The sequence below is a fragment of the Leucoraja erinacea genome, chromosome 1, assembly GCF_028641065.1.
Source record: "Leucoraja erinacea ecotype New England chromosome 1, Leri_hhj_1, whole genome shotgun sequence".
In the NCBI taxonomy this organism is placed as follows: Eukaryota; Metazoa; Chordata; class Chondrichthyes; order Rajiformes; family Rajidae; genus Leucoraja; species Leucoraja erinaceus.
Genome location: NC_073377.1, coordinates 42,617,510 through 42,639,962, shown reverse-complemented (window position 1 = coordinate 42,639,962; position 22,453 = coordinate 42,617,510). Strand labels below are relative to the sequence as shown.

The following is a 22,453-nucleotide window of genomic DNA, read 5'->3' as shown; positions in this document are numbered from 1 at the left end:
AAACCTAGCAATTATAGACCTGTTAGTTTGACGTCAGTGGTGGGCAAATTAATGGAAAGGATACTTAGAGATAATATATATAAGCATCTGGATAAACAGGGTCTGAATAGGAACAGTCAACATGGATTTGTGCCTGGAAGGTCATGTTTGACTAATCTTCTTGAATTTTTTGAAGAGGTTACTCGGGAAATTGATGAGGGTAAATTAGTGGATGTTGTATATATGGACTTCAGTAAGGCCTTTGACAAGGTTCCCCACGGATGGTTGGTTAAGAAGGTTCAATGGTTGGGTATTAATGGTGGAGTAGCAAGATGGATTCAACAGTGGCTGAATGGGAGATGCCAGAGAGTAATGGTGGATGGTGTTTGTCAGGTTGGAGGCCAGTGACTAGTGGGGTGCCTCGGGGATCTGTGTTGGGTCCACTGTTGTTTGTCATGTACATCAATGATCTGGATGATGGTGTGGTAAATTGGATTAGTAAGTATGCAGATGATACTAAGATAGGTGGGGTTGTGGATAATGAAGTAGATTTTCAAAGTCTACTGAGAGATTTATGCCAGTTGGAAGAGTGGGCTGAAAGATGGCAGATGGAGTTTAATGCTGATAAGTGTGAGGTGCTACACCTTGGCAGGACAAATCAAAATAGGACGTACATGGTAAATGGTAGGGAATTGAAGAATGCAGGTGAATAGAGGGATCTGGGAATAACTGTGCACAGTTCCCTGAAAGTGGAATCTCATGTAGATAGGGTGGTAAAGAAAGCTTTTGGTGTGCTGGCCTTTATAAATCAGAGCATTGAGTATAGAAGTTGGGATGTAATGTTAAAATTGTACAAGGCATTGGTGAGGCCAACTCTGGAGTATGGTGTACAATTTTGGTCACCTAATTATAGGAAGGATATCAACAAAATAGAGAGAGTACAGAGGAGATTTACTAGAATGTTGCCTGGGTTTCAGCAACTAAGTTACAGAGAAAGGTTGAACAAGTTAGGGCTTTATCCTTTGGAGCGCGGAAGGTTAAGGGGGGACTTGATAGAGGTCTTTAAAATGATGAGAGGGATAGACAGAGTTGACGTGGATAAGCTTTTCCCACTGAGAGCAGGGAAGATTCAAACAAGGGGACATGACTTGAGAATTAAGGGACAGAAGTTTAGGGGTAACATGAGGGGGAACTTCTTTACACAGAGAGTGGTGGCTGTGTGGAATGAGCTTCCAGTGAAGGTGGTGGAGGCAGGTTCGTTTTTATCATTTAAAAATAAATTGGATAGTTATATGGACGGGAAAGGAATGGAGGGTTATGGTCTGAGCGCAGCTATATGGGACTAGCGGAGAATACGTGTTCGGCACGGACTAGAAGGGTCGAGATGGCCTGTTTCCGTGCTGTAATTGTTATATGGTTATATAGTTATATGAGGTGCTGTTCCTCCATTTGCATCTGGCCTCACTCTGACAATGGAGGAGGCTGAGGACAGAAAGATCAGTGTGACAATAGACAACAGGTGCAGGAGTAGGCCATTTGGCCCTTTGAGCCAGCACCGCCATTCAATGTGATCATGGCTGATCATCCACAATTAGTACCCCAGTCCTGCCCTCTCCCCATATCCCTTGACTCCGCTATCTTTAAGAGCTCTATTGAACTCTCTCTTGAAAGCATCCAAGAACTGACCTCCACCACCCTCTGAGGCAGAGAATTCCATAGAATCACAACTCTCTGTGTGAAAAAGTATTTCCTCATCTCTGTTCTAAATGTCTTACCCCTTATTCTTAAACTGAGGCCCCTGGTTCTGGACTCTCCCAACATCAGGAACATGTTTCCTGCCTCTAGCGTGTCCAAACCCTTAATAATCTTACATGTTTCAATAAGTCATAGAAACATAGACATAGAAACATAGAAATTAGGTACAGGAGTAGGCCATTCGGCCCTTCGAGTCTGCACCGCCATTCAATATGATCATGGCTGATCATCCAACTCAGTATCCTGTATCTGCCTTCTCTCCATACCCCCTGATCCCCTTAGCCACAAGGGCCACATCTAACTCCCTCTTAAATATAGCCAATGAACTGGCTTCAACTACCCTCTGTGGCAGAGAGTTCCAGAGATTCACCACTCTCTCTCACCTTTCTAAATTCCAGAGTATACAACAGTCCCACCATCCCGGGAATTAACTTTGTGAACCTACGCTGCACTCCCTCAATAGCAAGAATGCCCTTCCTCAAATATGGAGACCAAAAGTGCACACAATACTCCAGGTGTGGTCTCACTAGGGCCCTGTACAACTGCAGAAGGACCACCTTGCTCCTATACTCAACTCCTCTTGTTATGGCCAACATGCCATTGGCATTTTTCACTGCCTGCTGTACCTGCGCGCTTACTTTCAGTGACTGATGAACAAGGTCCCCCAGATCCCATTGTACTTCCCTGTTTCCCAACTTGACACCATTTGGATAATAATCTGCCTTCCTGTTTCTGCCACCAAAGTGGATAACCTCACATTTATCCACATTAAACTGCATCTGCCCACTCACCCAATCTGTCTAAGTCACCCTGCATCCTCAGAGCATAGAAACATAGAAACATAGCAATTAGGTGCAGGAGAAGGCCATTCGGCCCTTCGAGCCTGCACCGCCATTCAATATGATCATGGCTGATCATCCAACTCAGTATCCCGTACCTGCCTTCTCTCCATACCCCCTGATCCCCTTAGCCACAAGGGCCACATCTAACTCCCTCTTAAATATAGCCAATGAACTGGCCTCAATGAACCCATCCTCCTCACAGTTCACAAAGCCACCCAGCTTTGTGTCATCTGCAAATTTGCTAATGTTATTTTTAATCCCTTCATCTAAATAATTAATATATGTGTCTTTTTACAATACTGCACACAAAAATGTGACAAATGGGGTCAAATTTCAATTCCTTCAAAATAGTTGACATAGGTGGGCCGGCTTAAATCGAGCGATGGAGATGATCTCCTCTCTGCCCCCAACGTCCAAGAGGAAAGTCGCGACGCCGGGACGCAATATCCGGAATGGACCCTCATAGATTCGCTGGAGTGGGGACCCGATACAAATCCCTGTGGATAAACACAAATAGGCAGTTCTTAAGGGCCGGCGGCACATGCACTGGGGCAGTCCCATGCCACGAGGTAGGAACAGGGGCCTGGCCACCCACTCTCTCCCGGAGACTCGCCAAAACCACCGGGGTAGACTCCCCGGGCACCCGCAAAGTCAAGCCATATACCAACTCGGCGGACGATGTATCCAAGTCCACTTTAGGGTCTGTGCAGATGCCTAACAGCACCCAAGGCAACTGGTCGACCCAGTCCAGAGCCGTGAGCCGTGCCTTTAGTGCCGATTTAAGGTGGCGATGGAATCGTTCCACTAACCCGTTGGCCTGTGGGTGATAGGCGGTGGTGTGGTGCAACTGCGCCCCGTATAATTTCGCCAACAAAGCCCACAATGAGGATGTAAACTGAGCCCCCCGGTCGGTGGAAATGTCTGCCGGAACCCCGATCCTAGCAATCCAATGGGCCGCAAGACCCCGGGAACAAGACACGGTGGAGGTGTCCGACAGCGGAATAGCCTCAGGCCACCTCGTAAACCGATCCACGACCATGAGGAGATGGATGTGTTGGAAACAGCCTGAGGGAACCACAAAGTCTTGCACTGGGGCCCGTACGTGACGCTGAACTTTGGATATCTGGCAGGGGATGCAGACTCTATCCCAAGCCGCAACCTGCTTCCAGAGGCACTGCCAGACGCACCAGCGCGGAAGTCGCCCGGATTGATGGGTGGACCAGGCCATGGATGGCATCAAAAATCCGGCTACGCCAATCTGCGGGAACAATGGGGCGTGGGGGCCCAGTGGAAACATCGCACAGTACCAACGCTCCGAACGGAACGTCAGCCAACCGCAACCCTGGAGCGGCCGTCCTGTAGCCATCCATCCCGTCATCCGAACGCTGTGCTGCAGCAAACTCTATGTAATCCACACCATGGTCCATGGCCACCGCAGCCAGGAGGGCCGGGCGGGACAGTGTTGAACTTCCCGGCCACGTGCTGTACGTCCGTCGTGAACTCTGACACGAATGCCAGATGTCGCTGCTGTCGAGCAGACCAGGGGTCTGACACCTTGGCCAAGGCGGACCTCAAGGGCTTGTGGTCAGTAAAGCCCTCCAGGAAGTATCTAAAGTGACAGATGGCCAGGTACAGGGCGAGGAGCTCCCGGTCGAACGCGCAGGAGTTGACTCAGCTGATGGCTGAAACAGGCTAGCAGTTGCTAACGGTTGCCAGAGGCTGTCAATGAGCTGCTCCAACACCCCACACACGGCCGTATTGGAGGTGTCTACCATGAGAGCACTCGAGGCTGTTGCCCGCGGGTGTACCAGCATGGTAGCTTTGGCCAGTGCCTCTTTCGTGCTGTTGAACGCGGCCTCAGCCTCGGTGGACCACACGAGGTCCCATGGCTTACCAGTGAGGCACTGAAATGGGGCACATGACCCTCGCCGCCACCGGCACGAAACGATGATAAAAGTTAACCATGCCGACGAACTCCTGCAACCCTTTTACAGTGAGCGACTGGGGGAACTGCCGGATGGCCTCCACCTTAGAGGGAAATGGGGTGGTGCCCTGCGAGGTAACATGGTGCCCCAGGAATGAAATTGTGCGGAGGCCAAACTGGCATTTGGCGGGGTTTACGTCGAGTCCATGGTCCTGGAGCCGCTGGAACAGTGCCCGCAGGTGCGTGAGGTGTTCCCGTTGGGAGTGACTCGCAACCAGGATGTCATCTAAGTAGATGAAAACAAAGTCCAATCCCCTACCCACCATGTCCATCAGTCTCTGGAATGCCTGCGCGGCGTTTTATAAGTCGAACGGCATACGGACCCACTCGAACAGACCAATGGTGGCGGTCTTTGGGACATTGGCTGGGTGAACAGGGGTCTGATGATAACCGCGGACCAGGTCCACCTTCGAAAAAAAGGTAGCGCCTTCCAAATGAGCAGAGAAGTACTGGATGTGTGGGACAGGGTAGTGGTCCACGGTCGTAACGGCGTTCAAGCGCCTATATTCCCCGCATGGTCCCCACCACCCACACGTTTTAGGGACCAGCTGTAATGGGGATGCCCACAGGCTATCCGAGCGCCGTACGATCCCCATGTCGTCCATCAGTTTGAACTCTTCCATGGCGATGCGTAGCTTGTTGGATGGGAGCCGGCGCGCCCGAGCATGTAATGGCAGTCCCATGGTGGGGATATGGTGCACTACCACGTGCTTGAGGGTTGCTGTGCGGAAACGGGGGGGTGAGTAGCTCTGGGAACTCCACGAGCAGGGAGGCATACGAGCCCTCGACCGCACCACCGTGTTCAGCTACAGGGTTCCGTGGGTCGCAGGGCTGGGGCCCTGCCGGGGGAACGAGGCACCCGCTTCGTACGTCCACCATGAGCAAAAAGGCACGAAGGAAGTCGGCGCCCAAGACCAGTTGCGCCACATCCGCAACGGTAAAGGTCCAGTCGTATGTGCTGGAGTCGAAGTTGAGGGATAGGGTCCGCATGACATAGGTGCGGACAGTACTGCAGTTGACGGCAGTCAGGACAGGGCTTCACTTACCAGCACCAGTCGGGGGAAAGATGCTGATGTTGGCTCCTGAGTCGACCAGGAAACGAAGTCCAGAATGGCAGTCTCGCACATAGAGGCCGTTGTTTTGGCCGATCGCGATAGCTCCTACTGACAATCAGCCAAGGCGTTTCCCGCAAACGTGCAGGGGGGGCGGCACCGGTGGGCCTCAGCACCCCAGCGTAGGTGGTAATAACACCACTGGCATTTACCCCGGTCTCCAGCGTGCGGCTGTGGCGCGGCGATGGCAGCGGAGGGCTGGGCATCTCTACGAGGCTGCTGACATACGGGCGTGGACACTCGGTTGATGGACACGCCGTCCTGCTGTTTCGCGAGCCACAATTCATCGGCCCTCTCGGCAAGCTGCATAGGGTCTGTGAAGTCTGACCCGGCGAGCAGCAGGCGGATGTCGTTGGGCATTTGCTCTAGAAACGCCTGCTCAAAAAGCAGGCAGGGTCGATAACCGTCCATCAACGCGAGGTGGACGGTTTCCGATCGCCTAGGCCGTCCATGTGGAGCAGGCGAAGGAACGGAGCAGTAGGGCCTTGAGGCCCTCTTATTTGCCGATGGCTGGCGGGTCTTGTAGGGAGGGCAGCATCCGCGTGGCTGTCTCTTGGCTGAGCGCCCCGACTGCGTCGAAATATCGGGTGGTGTCAGCAACGATATTTCAAAGATGGAACTGGGCCTCTATGTGGGCGAACCACACTTGAGAAAACGGTCAGTTTCAGGCCCACAGCGTTTTGCTGGGGAAGCTGGAAGCGTCGGGGAGGGCGGCGGCGGATTGCATGTCCAGACCCCAACCGAGTACCGATCGGACTAACGGGTTGCCGAACCACCTTCTTTTGGCGGCTGTCACCCTAGACAACGTACCCAACGTACCTCGGTGTGCCAACAAAGTTCTTTATTTTTTTTTAAATGCTATGTCGCTCTTCAAAGATGCTAATGCATTTCGTTGTCTCTTACCCTGACAATGACAATTAAAATTGTCGAATCTATCTGACAGTTCTTTATTTTTTAAATGAAAATAAAATGATTACCCGAGTCGATATTGACAGTTTAAATAAACGATACTCACTGAAACTGCGTGGAGCTCGAATGAATGGTTTTACAGAAAGCCTACAAAAACGCCCCCCCCCCGGTTCACGTAACTGCGCCAGCCAATATTGAGGGTTTGACATTACCAGGGCCACCACTAGGTGCCGCTACACCTTCATCTAAATCTATATTACTAAAACTCTGTTCTTGACCGGTTTTGGCTTTCTGTGCTGCGGTTTCCCAGAGTACGCCGCCACCTACGGCCATCATTTTTGGCCACCTCGCTCAGAGCCCCCCTTCGCCGCGTGTGTGCCGAGGATTTTACCTGTCGATGAAAATTGACAGAGATATTAATGTTTTTACAACGTTCCCCATTCTCTCTGCTGCCCCCGCTGGAGGGAGAGGGAGGGAATATAAAACCAAGAAGTGGTGTGCCTCAATCAGTCTCTGCAAGTGGTGTGCCTCAATCAGAGCCTCAATGACACTGACAAATGTCTACAGCACTGTGAGTACCCTTAATTTGGTTTGAAAATGAAAATATGGTTAGTAAAAAATCACTGCCTGCAAATGGTTGTTTGGGTTGAAGTAAAAACGCACTCTCTCCCCCCCCCCTTCTCCTCTCTCTCCCTCCCCTCCCCTCTCCGCCTCTCTCCCCCCCTCTCCTCCTCTCTCCCCTCCCTCCCCCCCTCCCCCCCCCCCTCCTCCCCCCCCTCTCCTCTCTCTCCCCCCCTCTCCTCTCCCCCCCCCCCCTCTCCTCCCTCCCCCTCCCCCTCCCTCTCCTCTCTCCTCCCCCTCCCCCTCCCTCCCTCTCCTCCCCCCCCCCTCCCTCTCCTCTCCCTCCTCTCCCTCTCCTCTCTCTCTCTCCTCCCCTCCCTCTCCCCCCTCCCTCCCTTTCCCCCCCCCTCTCCTCGCCCCCCCCCTCTCCTCTACCCCCCTCTCCTCCCCCCTCTCTCATCTACCTCCCCCCCCTCTCCTCCTCCCCCCCCCTCCTCTCCTCCTCCCCCCCTCCTCCTCCTCCCCCCTCCTCTCCCCCCTCCTCTCCTCCCCCCCCTCTTCCCCCCCCTCTCCTCCCCCTCCTCCCCTCCCCCACCATCCCTCCCCTAAACCCCCCTCCCCTCCACACACCCCTCCAACACAACCCACCTCCCCCCCCACCTCTCTCCTAACCTCACCCAACCCCCCCCCAGAACCCCCCCGAAAATCCCCCCCCACCCCCCCTCCCCAAAACACGAAACACCCCTGCCCCTCCCCCCTCCCCCCCTCCCCGCCCCCCCTCTCCCCCCCTCCTCTCCCCCGCCCCTCATCTCACCCCCTCTCTCCCCCCCTCTCTCCCTCCCCCCCCTCTCCTCCCCCTCTCTCACCCCCCCCTTTCCCCCTCTCTCCTTCTCCTCCCCCCTCTCTCCTCCCCCCCCCCCTCTCTCCTCCCCCCCCCCTCTCTCCTCCCCCCCTCTCTCGTCCCCCCCTCTCTCCATCCCCCCTCTCTCCTCCCCCCTCTCTCCTCTCTCCTCCCCCCACCTCTCTCTCTCCCCCCCTATTAGCGGGGGGGAGGGGTAGTTAGTGTGTGTCGCTGCATGCTGCCACCCCCCCCCCCCCCCCCCCCCCCCCCCCACAACCGCACGTTGGGGGAACAGACCCAACGGGTCTGCACTTGGTCTAGTAATTTATATATATACGTGCCTTTTTACAATCGTGCAACACAAAATTGGGACAAATGGATCAAATTTCAAATTCCTTCAAAAAAGTTGACAAGCACTTTATTGGGTTCATGACTAACATAGTATCAACAACAAATATAAGAAAAGATTGCATATTGATGGCAAGTTCCTGAAAATGGCATCAGAATACACAAAAACATTTTGTGTAACGGTTGCCGCGTGGTGTCCACCAGTGACCTGGTTGGCACAGTAAGTACACATGCTTCTTATTCCTTTCTATGTTTATGAATACCACATGGAACAATAAAATTGTAAACACCATTTCCACTTCATTTACCCGATCATCCGAGTGGACACTGCAACGCGTGTTACACATCATATACACAAATGTATGTTGCGGTAGAAAACCAAGTATGTCCCATAGAAAACCAAGCATTTTCACCGATTACCTTATGGATCTGAGCGACATCGATGGCCATTAATTCATCAGATCGTTTGATTTGGGCTGAATTTTTTGTAAGTAAAATGTCTCCGTAACGGTCGTTGCAGAGCTTCCCAAAGTTGACACGAAGGAATGAAGTTAGTGACGTGACCAATTTATGTCAAAAGATTTTTTTTTTTTTTAATTTAAAAAAGTCGGAAAATATATCGTAAATGGACATTGCGTTTTTGACACCACAATGTTTTTGATATATTAAATTGCAAAACAAGAAAAGATAATTAACTCACGCAAAGATTGCAACTACCATAGGATACCTCGTGGGTGTTTGAAATGAATTAGAGGTTTGGAGCCTCCGTGTTTTAACTTACGGAAGCACCGACCCCAATAACGGACGTTGTGACAATGGACACAAAGCACAACGACAATTACAGGATCTTTACTGTACTGTTTTCCTTTATGTTACTGTATTTTTCTCCTAGTATAGATGAAGATATTACCCTAGACCATTATCAAAACATATATGTATGAGGGGCCATGTGAAGTTTATTTATGAATTAAATATTCATGAAAGTACCTGTTCAACTCGTCTGCCATTTCCTTGTTCCCCATAATAAATTCGTCCTTTTCAGTCTTCAAGGGTCAAATTGTGGTCTGAACTAATTTTTTTCCTCTTCACATACCCAAAGAAGCTTTTGCTATCCTCCTTTATATTCTTGGCTAGCTTACCTTTGTACCTCATCTTTTCTCCCTGTATTGCATTTTTAATTATCTTCTGTTGCTGTTTGAAAGTTACCCAATCCTTTGGCTTCCCACTCATCTTTGCTATGTTATACTTGTTCTCTTTTATTTTTTATACTGTCCCTGACTTCCCTTGTCAGCCACGGTCGCCCCTTACTCCCCTTGGAATCTTTCTTCCTCTTTGGAATGAACTGATCTCTGCACCTTCTGTCTTATTCCCAGAAATACCTGCCATTGTTGTTCCACTGTCATCCCTGCTCGGATACCTTTCCAGTCAACTTTGGCCAGCTTCTCCCTCATGGCTCCATTGTCCCCTTTGTTCAACTGTAATACTGACACCTCCGATTTACCCTTCTCCCTCTCAAATTGTAGATTAAAACATCATATTATGATCTCTACCTCCTAATGGCTCCACTACCTCGAGTTCCCTTATCAAATGGGAATAGGAGGGGGCATTAAAGTGTTTAGTAACCGGGAGATCAGGTAGGTCCAGGCGGACTGAGCAAAGGTGTTCAATGAAACGATCTATTGGACATACCTGACCTCCTGGTTGCTTCTCATATGCGGACCTAAGACTTTTGCCTCCATCACAGTGAGGAGATGCTGGGTGGACTCACTGTGGTGGATGTTAATATGTGTTTATTGTTGTTTTATTGTTGTTTTATTGTATGGTATTATATGTATGACTGCAATTTCGTTCAGACTTCGGTCTGAATGACAATAAAAGGCTATCTATCTATCTATATTTTGCTTGGGCAGGTTACAACCCAGAGGTAGGAACATTGGCTTCTCTCACTTCAAGTAACCCCTGCATTCCCTCTCCCTTCATCCCCCTCCCACCCAAGTCACACCAGCTTTCATTCTCACCTAGCCACAGCTAACAATGGCCTGTTTCCTTTATCACTGTTACTTTTTTGCATATCTATCATTCATTTGCTCTATATCGCTCTGCATCTTCGTTTATATCTCTCGTTTTCCTTTCCCATGACTCTGTCTGAAGAAGGGTCTCGACTCAAAACGCCACCCATACCTTCTCTCCAGAGATGCTGACTGTCTCGCTGAGTTACTCTGGTTTTTTGTGTCTGTCTTCATCAACAGGTTGTTGGCTTTATATTTCATACCTCTTCTCTTCTTATCTAATACCCTTACGCCGGCTGGGTGGCTGGATCTGGATCTGGATGTAGTATGCTGAAAAACTCTAAGTAGAGCATCACTCAGGCTATGATGGTGGTGGATGTGTTAGTCGAGATGGAGAGCTTTTGGAGTGCATCTTTGTATGTGTTGATCTTTTGGAGATCTCTGATGCTGGATGGTAGGGTATTCCAATCCCTTGCTGTCTTGAAGAAAAACGAGTTAGAAAGTGCTAATGAAGTGCCGTGCGGAATGAAATTATTTCCAGGTTGGTAGCTTATGGTTGACATGCCTATGGGTGCTTGGGTTAATTGGATGTGGTCCTCCATCTTTAAATCAATAGTGGTATTCTTGATATTGTGGAATGTTGTCAGTCTGATGAACGTGCGACGAGTAGTAGGTGGATGAAGTTTAAAGTCCTTTATCATGCTGGAGACTGAGCTCTGCCACGTAGATGTTAGATATGAACCTTGCTGCTCTGTTTACACTGCCTGGATCTTATTGGTGTTCCCTTGAGTGAAAGGGATCCCACATGAAGCAGCAATATTCAACATGTGGACATACAAGGCTTATATGCTTGGATCTTAACTTCTTTGGGTGCATTTTGCAGATTGGAGATCAGATGATGAGGGGGAGGTGAGGGGGGGAGGTGAGGGAAGTGAGGAGGGAAGTGAGGAGGGAAGTGTGGGGGGGGGGGGGTGGGGGTGTGGGTGGGGGTGAGGGGAGGGGGGGTGAGGGGAGGGGGGGAGAGGGAGGGGAGAGGGGGGGGAGGGAGAGGGGAGGTGAGGGGAGGGAGGGGAGAGGGAGAGAGAGGGAGGTGGGAGAGGGAGAAGGAGGTAGGAGGGGAGAGAGGGGAGGGAGAGGGAGAGGGAGGGAGGGGGTAGGGGGGGGGGGGGGGTAGGGGGGGGGGTGAGGAGATGTGGGTGGCGCTCGCTCTCTAACGACCGCTTGTGCCGCGTTGTATTTATAGGCGTTGCGATGCAAATGAGGCGCCGAGCGACCAATGGGCCGGCAGCTGGCGAGGGGGGCGGGCACTGGCGGAGCTCGGTCGCCTGACAACAGGCCGGAAGGAATGCATGTGTACGGAAGCCAGTGCGGGCCAGGCGACGCATTGAGCTGGGGCTCGAGCATCCGAGTGGAGACCGGCGGCTTCAGATGAACGTTACAGCGAGTCGGGCGGCCCCGAGGTCAGTTGTGTTCCGGATCGAGGGGAGGGGAGGGGTAGACTGAAGCGGGCGTTCCTCTGCCTTGTTTTCCAGTCACTCGAGCTGCTGTTAGCAGTTAGTTTCAGGAAGGAGTTAAACTCCCGACTTGCCGCAACAGATCAGCTGTGAGCTGGGCTGCTGCTCTGTGAAGGTATGCACCGCCGGGCTTTTTGTCTGTCAGCTCCAATGCATCTTGAAGATATTCAAGAGATTGACGGGCATTGCTTTTTGATTTGTGTGCAAGAATGTACTATGCTATGTCTGCGCTAATTTGTGCTGTCTTAAAACTTGCAGTTTTATAGTTTACATATCAGCGATTAAATCCTCTTTCTATATTTATAATTTCCTGGTGATAATCAAAGGAGACGGGATGTCCGAAGATAATTATAACCCTTTTCACGTACAAATATTTGTCCAGAACACGAATGATCTGCGAATGTGAAGGCGGTTCGTATCAGTGTTGGTTTAATCTGTCAACTTGTTTGCCAGTCAGTGCATCAATAAAAAGGAAAAGGAGGGACTGGACGTCTTGTTTTATCAAAAAACTAATTTGACAATTGCAACTACGCGAATTCTTGTGTATGTATATGGCGGTTTTTCATTATAATTGGCAACGAGATTGTGTCCCCATGGTGACCATAGGAAAGTCCTTCAAAGGTTTATAAAAAGTATTGGCATCCTCTAGTTAACCCATTGTGTTCTGGATTTCAGTGTATTGGGCCTACTTTCCCAGGCATACTTTTCCAGGATCAAGTACCACCAGTGAAATTGTGTTTGAAAGGTATTAGTTTTTTTTCAACTAAACTAAACTCTGTATATTTCCCCCCGGTGATTAAGGTAATTTATATCTGGATGCTGGAGTTTAGAAACTAGTTTTCTTTCAGTAAGTTTTCCAACCCTTTTAAGATATTTGCTCTGGTTTTTAAATACCCTATTGAAGTTCTGTGCAAACTACAATAGCAATATTTTCTCCAGGTAGCATCTGATTTCTGGTAGCTATTGAAAAAAGTGCTGGAGTAACACAGCAGTTGAGGCAGCATCTCTGGAGAATATGGGTAGGTGATGTTTTGCAAATAACACACAATGGCAAAGAAACAACAACATTGTAGAAAATAGATTGTTGAATGGTTATGCCAATATAATCATAAAATTACTAAAGGAATTCTTTGTATTGATGATGTAATATGTCATCAAAACAGAACTTTTAAGGAAAATAAAATAATCATGTACCCCTTTTATGCACATTATTTCAAATTCAAGCTTTTTTAGTTGAAGCAGCTAACGCAAGTTAAATTGATTGACGGCATTATTCAATTAGGCCTTTATTCTTTCTGATCTTCAAGATCTTCTTATTTCATTGACCTACTAATCCTGTTAGGAAATGTTCAATGAAAATGTCATTGTTTTCTCTTTCTTCTATTGCACCCACCATCCCCTTCCCCCAACTCCAAATTCTTCCCATCTAGTTTTCATGGTGCTACAAGGGGCAATTCTAGATGGTAGTCTGGGCAAAAGGCGATTCCTGCTTCTGCACTCTTTCACAAACAGTGAGTATTTATGTTAATTATTATGCACAATACAAAATATTTGTAAACTGGAAAGAAGAATTGTGGAATGTGTAAGGGTCTTTCTTCTCTTATAGTGAGGGCTACACACATTTGCCCAATATCAACAGTAATCTGTCATCAAACCAGGTTTGAGAAAAGGAAAAGACTCCTGTAATTTTCTTCTACAATAAATCAGAATGCTAGATATTGAAGATCTAGAGCTTAATCCCCAAAATATGACTTTTTTAAAAAGTGGAAATAAATAGCCACCACCATTAAGTAGTCGCAAAACTATGTCTTTAAAACACAACAGTTTCACAGCTGAATTTTCAGATGTCTTTATTCGGCTGCTCAACATGACTCCATATCAATACATGCACCTTATGTTTTATAAGCGGGTTAAGTTCCTGAAAATAGCGCGTAATTCAGTATAGTTGTTTCTCATCTGGTCATTGAAGCACTTCTACAAACGACTCGGTTGAATAAATAAAGAGCAAGAGTTAAACAGCAGTTGTGACATAGTCATTGAATGAGGATATACTGTAATAAAGCTACACTGTATGGTCAATGTTGCAAAGTCTCTCTACCGCTGGAGATTGTTGCTAAAATTGGAGAAAGCCGAGCAACAGATTAGTCTAAATTTCAAACGTTTTGCATACAAACTTGTGTGTAAACCAATTGCCCTTCATTTCTCTTCATGTCTTATACCAGAAGTACAATTGACTTCATAACAGCTGGGGCAGAGTACAGAATGTACTGACCTTTGGCCTCAGTTCAAACATGCACAATGTATATTGGTTCAATTTATACAATGTAATTTTGAACTCTCCAATTTTAGGTAAACACTCACACTCCCCATCCCCACTTTTTTCCACTTTCTTTCCTGTGCCCCACCTAGTTGTACAGCCATTTCTCCCACTGTCCTGGCACTCCCCTTTTCCCTTACCCCACCACCACCAACCCCTTCAACCTCTATCATTTTGTCTGGTTTCACATTTCATTCCACTTCTTATCTTCCACCCTTTTGTCTCCTTTCAGACTCTAGTTTTTTTTTTACACCCATCTTCCAATCTAAAACCCCACCCACCTGTATTCATCTATTTCTTGGCGAGTTTGTTCTGCCCCCAAAGATAGACACAAAATACCTGAGTAACTCAGCAGGTCAGGCAACATCTCTGGAGAACATGGATAGGTGACATTTCAGGTCAGAACCCTTCTTCATACTGCCCCTACCTCTTTCTTGCTTTTTTACTTTCTCCTCACTCCCCTGCTCCTCCCAATTACACAGTCAGAAGAAGGCTCCCAAACCAAAATGTCACCAATCCAATTCTTACATAACTGCCGCCTTACCCGTTAAGTTACTTCAGCACTCTGCATTTATTATACACGTTTACATCAATTGGATAAATCACTGAGAGCAGGAAAGATAATGGATTTAATGTTCATGGGACCCAACAGCATTCAGGACAGAGGCAAAGAAGAGAGTGAATAAATGGGAATACAAATGACATTAACACATTATCATTTATCCCGGTAAGCAGGAGCATTGGAAAATGTGTGGAGCCGCACGAGATGGGCAAGGTCCTCATTGAGTAGAAACAAGGAACTACAGATGCTGGTTTACTGAAGAACACGCAAAGTGCTGGAGTCACTCAGCAGGTCAGGTAGCAGCTCTGGAGAACATGAATAGGTCACATTTTGGGTCTGTCTGAAGAAGGGTCTTGACCCAAAAAGTCACCTATCCATGTTCTCCGAAGATGCTGCCTGACCCGCTGAGTTATTTCAGCAGATTAATTCTTCAATTAGTATTTCTCCTTTGTTTTTACCGTGGCGTAAAACATGCTTTAAAAGGGCCAGTGCCTTTTGATACCAGTGCCTAAGAAGAGTAGGGTGACTGGTGGCGCAAGCATCCCTGATGAATTGCTCTGAGTGGATGGTTAAAATGCATATCAATTCCTATCTCAACAAGTACCTGAGCCCACTACAAATTGCCTACCGCCAAACGGGTCAACGGAGGATGTGATCTTGCGGGCTTTCTTCTTTGCACCGGATCACTTGGTCAATAAAAACACATACATCAGGCTGTTGTTCATACACTACAGCTCGGTCTTCAAAACCATCATCACCTCCATCCCCACCATCAACAGAACACAATCAATACGAATTGGCAGCAACAATTCCTGCTCGATAGCCATCAGCACAGGAGCACCTCAAGACTGTAAGGTCCGCCCCCTGCTCTACTCATTCTATACCCATGACTGTGTAGCGGACACAGTTCCAACTCCATCTTCAAAGTCGCCAATGACGCTACCGTTGTTGGATGAATTACAGATGATGACGAGTAGGAATATAGGGGGGAGATCGGTCGATTGACTGAATTATGCCAGAACAACAACTGTGCTCGCAATGTCAGTAAAACCAAGGAACTAATTTTTGACTTTGGAAGAGGAAGCCCAAGGATCCACAAACGTGTCTTCATCGACCGGATGGTAATGGAAAGAGTCAAAACCTACAAATATCTGGGCAGTATCAATATCTCTACTTTTTTAGAAGATGGGGGATAGTTGGCATGTCAACGAATACCCTCTTGAACTTCTGCAAGTGCATATTCAAGAGCATTTTGACTGGTGGCATCACAGTCTGGTTCGGCAACTCTAACACCAAGGAACGAAGAAGATTGCAAGAAGCGGTGAATTTTGCCCAGTAATGACCTCCCCACCATCGAAGGTGTCTACAGGAGTCACTGCCTCAAAGGCAGCCAACATTATCAGGGACCCACACCACCCTGGCCATGCTTTCATTTCACTCCTGCCATCAGGAAGAAGGTATAGAAACATAGTAAAATATGAGTAGGCCATTCGGCCCTTCAAGCAAGCACCGCCATTCATAGAAACATAGAAATTAGGTGCAGGAGTAGGCCATTCGGCCCTTCGAGCCTGCACCGCCATTCAATATGATCATGGCTGATCATCCAACTCAGTATCCCGTACCTGCCATCTCTCCATACCCCCTGATCCCCTTAGCCACAAGGGCCACATCTAACTCCCTCTTAAATATAGCCAATGAACTGGCCTCAACTACCCTCTGTGGCAGAGAGTTCCAGAGATTCACCACTCTCTGTGTGAAAAAAGTTCTTCTCATCTCGGTTTTAAAGGATTTCCCCTTTATCCTTAAGATAATGATTCAATATGATCATAACTGATCATCTAAAATCAGTACCCCTTAACTGCTTTTTCCCCATATCCCTTGATTCCTTTAGCCCTAAGAGCTAAATCTAACTCTCTCTTGAAAACATTCAGTGAATTTGCCTCCACTGCCTTCTGTGGCAGATAATTCTGCCTGAAAATTCTAACATCCTGGTTCAGGAGCAGCTTCCCAACAACCACCAGTCTATTAAACACCACAACCTCCAACTAAGTCTGAACTCTATAGATTTGGGGACATTATTTTTGTCTTTGCACTATTATTGTTTGTGTGTACATTTTTATTGTTTATTATGGTGTTTACAGAATGCTATGTTAAGATACGTGTTGTGCTGCTGCAAGTAAGAATTCCATTGTTCTGTTTCGGGACATATGACAATAAAACACTTTTAACTTGACTCTTGAAGGCTAAGGAACTTAGGACAGTTAATGGAGATGTCTTGAGGACAGTTTGTATTATGGTCAAGGGGGTACATGACTTCAATGGGGATATGAAGATGGATAAATATCCTGGGCCTGATCATATATATCCGAGGACACTGTGGGTAGCTAGAGAAGAAATGATGCAAGCCCCATCTAAGATATATGAATCACTAGACTAAGTGGGACCCATTGGGTCCCAGCTTCACACGGGAGTGCTGGTCCCTCAACGCAATATTCCACCTCTCCACCAATTCCAATATTGCTGGTCAGTGGGGTGGGTGGGGGGGGGGGCTTTCTGGAGCGCTAGTATGGGTGTTGTGGACTGAAGGGACTGGTTTCCAGACCACATAAAGGGCACTCGCAGTTCAGTAGACACTCAGTGTGGTGTAGATTCCCAGCTCGGACTGAGAGTCGTGGCCTCTCCCTCACCACCTTGCAGTAACTGAGCCACGTCCAGACATCTGGGTTTTATAGTCCCTCCTCCCCCCCCCAGAAGGGGAGTGGCCTTCATTGCGGTGATTGACAGGAGAGAGAACCTCAAGATTTTTTAAACACTAATAACTCTTTTATTTTTCATAAATGGGAAAAATCCCCAGGGCCTGATCATCGGAGGAGGACTCTGAGTAAGATCGACAAAAAATCACAGCCATATATGGTAGCAATTTTTTTCTAAAATCAAACAACAGCGCAAACAAGGAAGTGGTCAAGATGAGACTTTTAATTATATTGATTGTTAGCCACTGGTGAAGTTTTGCATGACTGGAGAAATGGCTAATGTTCTGCCTCTTTAAGAAGGGCTGCATAGAGAAGCCTGGGAACTATAGACTAATGTGCTTAACATCTATGGTCAACATATAGAGGACGTAGGTTTAAGATGAGAGGGACAGGATTTACATAAACATAGAAAATAGGTGCCGAAGTAGGCCATTCGGATTTATTTCATTCCTTCCATTTACATGCCCAGCTCACTTCTTAAATACCTCTGCTATGTGAGATTCATAACTTAGCACTTACTCTCCAACATAGAGCATCATCCACCAGCAATTCCTTAGGCAAACTGAAAAATCATTCGAGGGTGGAGAATCAGTATTATCCATCGCAAGAGTCAAGATTATTCATGTATTGAATTATTAATCATTATAGAAACATAGAAACATTAGAAATTAGGTGCAGGAGTAGGTCATTCGGTCCTTCGAGCCTGCACCGCCATTCAATATGATCATGGCTGATCATCCAACTCAGTATCCCGTACCTGCCTTCTCTCCATACCCTCTGAACCCCTTGTCCACAGGGCCACATCTAACTCCCTCTTAAATATAGCCAATGAACTGGCCTCGACTACCCTCTGTGGCAGAGAGTTCCAGAGATCCACCACTCTCTGTGTGAAAAAAAGTTCTCCTCATCTCGGTTTTAAAGGATTTCCCCCTTATCCTTAAGCTGTGACCCCTTTTCCTGGACTTCCCCAACATCGGGAACAATCTTCCTGCATCTAGCCTGTCCAACCCCTTAAGAATTTTGTAAGTTTCTATAAGATCCCCCCTCAATCTTCTAAATTCTAAAGAGTACATGCCGAGTCTATCCAGTCTTTCTTCATATGAAAGTCCTGACATCCCAGGAATCAGTCTGGTGAACTTTCTCTCTGTATTCCCTCTATGGCAAGAATGTCTTTCCTCAGATTAGGAAACCAAAACTGTACACAATACTCCAGGTGTGGTCTCACCAAGACCCTGTACAATTGCAGTAGAACCTCCCTGCTCCTATACTCAAATCCTTTTGCTATGAATGCTAACATACCATTCGCTTTCTTCACTGCCTGCTGCACATGCATGCCTACTTTAAATGACTGGTGTACCATGACACCCAGGTCTCGTTTCATCTCCCCTTTTCCTAATCGGCCACCATTTAGATAATAGTCTACTTTCCTGTTGCCACTAAAGTGGATAACCTCACATTTATCCACATTATACTGCATCTGCCATGCATTTGCTCACTCACCCAACCTATCCAAGTCACATTGCAGCCTCCTAGCATCCTCACAGCTAACACTGCCCCCCAGCTTTGTGTCATCCGCAAACTTGGAGATGTTGCATTCAATTCCCTCGTCCAAATCATTAATATATATTGTAAATAGCTGGGGTCCCAGCACCGAGCCTTGCGGTACCCCAGTAGTCACTGCCTGCCATTCTGAAAAGGACCCGTTTACTCCTACTCTTTGCTTCCTGTCTGCCAGCCAGTTCTCTATCCACATCAATACTGAACCCCCAATACCGTGTGCTTTAAGTTTGCATACTAATTTCTTATGTGGGACCTTGTTGAAAGCCTTCTGAAAATCCAGATATAACACATCCACTGGTTCTCCCTTATCCACCCTACTAGTTACATCCTCGAAAAATTCTATAAGATTTGTCAGACATGATTTACCTTTCATAAATCCATGCTGACTGTCCAATGATTTCACCACTTTCCAAATGTGCTGTTATCCCATCTTTAAATACTGACTCTAGCAGTTTCTCCACTACCGATGTTAGACTAACTGGTCTGTAATTCCCCGTTTTCTCTCTCCCTCCCTTTTTAAAAAGTGGGGTTACATTATCTACCCTCCAATCCTCAGGAACTACTCCAGAATCTAAAGAGTTTTGAAAAATTATCACTAATGCATCCACTATTTCTGGGATGCAGCCTATCTGGCTCTGGGGATTTATCGGCCTTTAATCCATTCAATTTACCTAACACCACTTCCCGGCTAACCTGGATTTCACTCAGTTCCACCATCTCATTTGACCCCCGGTCCCCTGCTATTTCCGGCAGATTATTTATATCTTCCTTAGTGAAGACGGAACCAAAGTAGTTATTCAATTGATCTTCCATGTCCTTGTTCCCCATGATCAATTCACCTGTTTCTGACTGCAAGGGACCTACATTTGTTTTAACTGATCTTTTTCTCTTCATATATCTATAAAAGCTTTTGCAGTCAGTTTTGATGTTCCCTGCCAGTTTTCTTTCATAATCTATTTTCCCTTTCCTAATTAAGCCCTTTGTCCTCCTCTGCTGGACTCTGAATTTCTCCCAGTCCTCTGGTAGGCTGCTTTTTCTGGCTAATTTGTATGTTTCGTCTTTTGTTTTGATGCTATCCCTGATTTCCCTTGTTATCCACGGATGCATTACCTTCCCTGATTTATTCTTTTGCCAAACTGGGATGAACAATTGTTGTAGTTCATCCATGCAGTCTTTAAATGCCTTCCATTGCCTATCCACCGTCAACCCTTTAAGAATCAATTGCTAGTCTATCTTGGCCAAATCCCGTCTCATACCCTCAATGTTACCTTTCTTTAAGTTCAGAACCCTTGTTTCTAAATTAATTATGTCACTCTCCATCCTAATGAAGAACTCAACCATATTATGGTCACTCTTGCCCAAGGGGCCACGCACAACAAGACTGCTAACTAACCCTTCCTCATTACTCAATACTCAGTCTAGAATATCCTGCTCTCTCGTTGGTTCCTCTACATGTTGGTTTAGAAAACTATCCCGCATACATCCCAAGAAATCCTCTTCCTCAGCACCCCTGCTAATTTGATTCACCCAATATATATGTAGATTGAACTCGCCCATTATAACTGTTTTACCATTGTTGCATGCATTTCTAATTTCCTGTTTGATGCCATCTCCAACTCCACTACTACTGTTAAGTGGCCTGTACACAACTCCCACAAGCGTTTTCTGCCCCTTAGTGTTTCGCAGCTCTACCCGAGGGATATGAACCTGAGGGATAATTTTTTCATCAAGGGTGGTGGGTATATGGGACCACTTGCCAGTGGAGGCAGTTGAGCCAGGAACTATAACAGCATCTAAAAGACATTTGGATGGTATATTGAGGGCAAATGTTTATAAGGAAGTGCCAAATAGGACTAACTTAGATGGGACATTGAGGTCAGCATGAATGAGTTGGGCCAATGTGCCTGTTTCCATACTTTATGACGCTATAACCCAAATTGGCAGCAACATTGATCAAGTAACATTGAGGTGAATGAGACATTTGAAAATCCAGATCAATTTGTCCCTGACTAATTCTGGGTTTTTGAATGCATATGCATTTTGCTCCTGGGCTGTCAGACTGATTTCATTTTATACCGAGCCATAGATTCATGCAGCACAGGAACAACCTAATTTAGCTTCCCACATCCATGCTGATTGCTGTGTCTCCTTGTAATAACTCATGGGGCCTGAATCGCTCTTATTCATTTCTGATCCAGGTACCTGTCCAATTGCCTTCCATCAGTTTTGGTTCAAATTGTGTTTTAATAATATGGTTACTCAAACAAAATCAGAACTCGCAGAAACAATTCTACCTTGAATCTGGGAACATATCTGAGAAGATAATTCTATAACCAATAGCTGTAATTTGAGGGGTCAGCGGGTCGTCTGTTTGGTCAGCAGGGGCAAGTTGGGCTAAAGGGCCTTTTTCCGTGCTGTATGACTGACAAATACAGCCCTGGGATGGAAAATTGAAATTTAGGCCTATAAAACCTGGAAAATTAATCCTAAATTGCAGAAATGTGATGTATAATACAATTTTTACAATGCAAATATTTTTATTTGGGTTTCTGAGACAGTCAGACATCTTTTGAAATTTAATCTATACATAACTAAACCTCTGATCTTGTGCTCTTCCGGTTTATGCGTTTCTTCTATTTGCGCAAAACGGTACACGATAGCGCTACGATTTTTCGTCAGCTCACTCCTCTTTCTCATGTGCAGCGGATGCACCAAGTTTCGTTCCGATCGGTAGTATGTTGTGAAAGTTTGCAAGGTTTAAAAATCTTAAAAACCGCCCATGCGCAGATCGATCTCTCCTGCCAGTCTGCGCCACGCGGATTGGTCGCTTCTCCTGTCACTCCCCGGGACTTCCGCCCCTTCCTGTGCCATCGCGTCTTTACTGGAGCTGAGGATGGCTGATGGAAGTCTCCAACCTGGAGAGGTGAGGGAGGGTAGGAGGAGATGGAAAAGAAGAGGGAGGAGGTGAGAAGGGAGAGTGGGGGAGGAGAGGGAATAGAGGTAGAGAAGGGGTGAGCAGAGGAGAGGGGTGTGGGGGAGGTAGGAAGTGGGGAATAAAGGGAGAGGTGGGCAGTGGTGAGGTGAGAAGGAACAGGGGAGGTGAGAAGTGGGGGAGGTGGGGGATAGAGAGACAGGAGGGGGGTATGGAGGGGAGAGGATTATGGAGGGGGTGACTGAGGGTGGGGGAAAGGAGAGGGGGAGAGAGAGATGAGGGAGGGGAAAAGAAGGGAGAGAGTGCTAGGGATGAGGTCAAATGAGCTGCGCCTGTGCAGTTGGGGGCTTTGGGTGAGTGGTGGAATATTGCATTAGGGGACCAAGCCTGTGTGACAGGAACCCAATGGGTCCCACAGTCTAGTTCAAATTAAAATTAGCAAAGTTATAAATGTAAATTGTGCAAGAAGTCCTCT

The 22,453-nt window shown here is 47.1% G+C and overlaps 1 protein-coding gene across 11 annotated transcripts in view; it reads left to right on the top strand.

The window, feature by feature from the left end:
• Positions 1-11,670: 11,670 nt before the first annotated feature.
• The window catches only part of LOC129696036 (atos homolog protein B), a 106,219-nt gene continuing 95,436 nt past the window's right edge, over positions 11,671-22,453 (top strand). For 3 of the 11 annotated variants that reach the window (XM_055633491.1, XM_055633477.1, XM_055633483.1), the window contains exons 1-3: positions 11,696-11,800; positions 12,530-12,599; positions 13,285-13,365. The gene's annotated coding sequence lies outside the window, so the exon portion shown is untranslated. Of the gene's footprint in view, positions 11,801-11,854; positions 11,970-12,529; positions 12,600-13,284; positions 13,366-22,453 lie in introns of those variants that run through there. The other 8 variants (XM_055633519.1, XM_055633541.1, XM_055633452.1 and 5 more) reach the window with 7 other exon arrangements.